Raw genomic sequence first — 1761 nt, forward strand, 5'->3', positions numbered from 1 at the left:
TGTACGTGGTGTATGTACGTGGTGTATGTACGTGGTGTATGTACGTGTGTGTATGTACGTGTGTGTATGTACGTGTGTGTATGTACGTGTGTGTATGTACGTGGTGTATGTACGTGGTGTATGTACGTGGTGTATGTACGTGGTGTATGTACGTGTGTGTTCTTATTTCTGTACTACTCATTTTACTTGTAGTTTTTTGTCGGTTTTTTTCAGGAAGAAAGGCAAAGAGTAAATAGTGTACTGTCTTATCCTGCACCGTATGACATTGAATCTGTATCATAATTTGTTTGGTTTTTGATAGCACATCAATTTTTTGTTGTTGTCTTTTATTACATTTGTCCATGCTGTTGTTTCGACAGAAATAACGTTTAATTCACTATGTCATTCAACCGAGTGAGGGCAGCCATTGTCATGTGTAACTTATCCACTTCCTGCGGTGCCGAATTTGTTTGTCTGACAGCGCAGAGTGCCTGGATGAACGTGTGTGAGGTTTGGAGCTCTGTTCTCGTGAGAAATCTTCTGAATTTGTCGTGAATCCTTCCCTGTTTTAATGATATTAAATGTTGAGTGGCAAAACTAAACTCTATACCTGTAATTCAATTTGTTCATGTGTAGGGAAATATTCAATGGTTCGGCGAACAGCCTTGCCACGAAGAAGACAGCCGGGCAGGAAACTACAAATTCTAATTTTCAAGATGGACTGGTTTTTTGGTTTTTTTTGTTTTTTTTTTACTAATTATCAACTCACCGCAGGCCACATACAGTATTAATTACTGGGTTTTCTTGCGGGTCGGACTGAAATTGCTCGCCGCCTGAATCTGGCCCTCAGGCCATAGTTTGTGCATGCCTGCCTTATGTGACCTAAATTGTGTTGATGAAGACGTACTACATTGACAACTACACGGGATTTGTGTGTCTAAGTACCAATGGTGTGCTGTCAGCCAATACCTGTGTTTGTTCTATGAAGGAGTCTGAAATATCACCTACAACTAGTTAGTTTCTCTTTGATCTTACCCCGTATGGAAGAATATATCGTAAAGATTGCCCCTTTTTCTCCAACCTCATTCTCAAAAGAGACCTCAGTTCTATATATAGTTCTTCCCACTCGTACGTCTGTCCTCCTACTTATCTTTAAGCAGTTTCAAATGAGGGACTCTACAACAGTCCTGTACTTAACTTTAAGCAGTTTCAAATGAGGGACTCTACAACAGTCCTGTACTTATCTTTAAGCAGTTTCAAATGAGGGACTCTACAACAGTCCTGTACTTAACTTTAAGCAGTTTCAAATGAGGGACTCTACAACAGTCCTGCACTTATCTTTAAGCAGTTTCAAATGAGGGACTCTACAACAGTCCTGCACTTATCTTTAAGCAGTTTCAAATGAGGGACTCTACAACAGTCCTGCACTTAACGTTGAGTAGTTGGAAGTGAGGGGAATATTGAACTGTACCTACTTGCTACTTATCTTCTACCCAAACGTTGTCCCGAGTGATATGAATGTGAAGTAAACCGTTTCACCGTGCGCACAGCAAGTTAAGCATTAATTCAGTACATATATGTAGGTACACGCTGTATACTGACTAAATAATGTGTGCGATACTGATCTATCTAGTCCCATGTGTTGGGTGCGTATGTGGCTATGGTGATGAAGCGAGGTGTGTATTACACTACAGATGCAGAAATTTATGATGTGTAAATTAATGTTTTGTCTAGGATACCGTATGAAAGAAATGTATGTATCTTTTTCTGGTGTGGATATTT

Source organism: Aplysia californica, unplaced genomic scaffold, assembly GCF_000002075.1.
Source record: "Aplysia californica isolate F4 #8 unplaced genomic scaffold, AplCal3.0 scaffold00382, whole genome shotgun sequence".
Classification (NCBI taxonomy): domain Eukaryota; kingdom Metazoa; phylum Mollusca; class Gastropoda; order Aplysiida; family Aplysiidae; genus Aplysia; species Aplysia californica.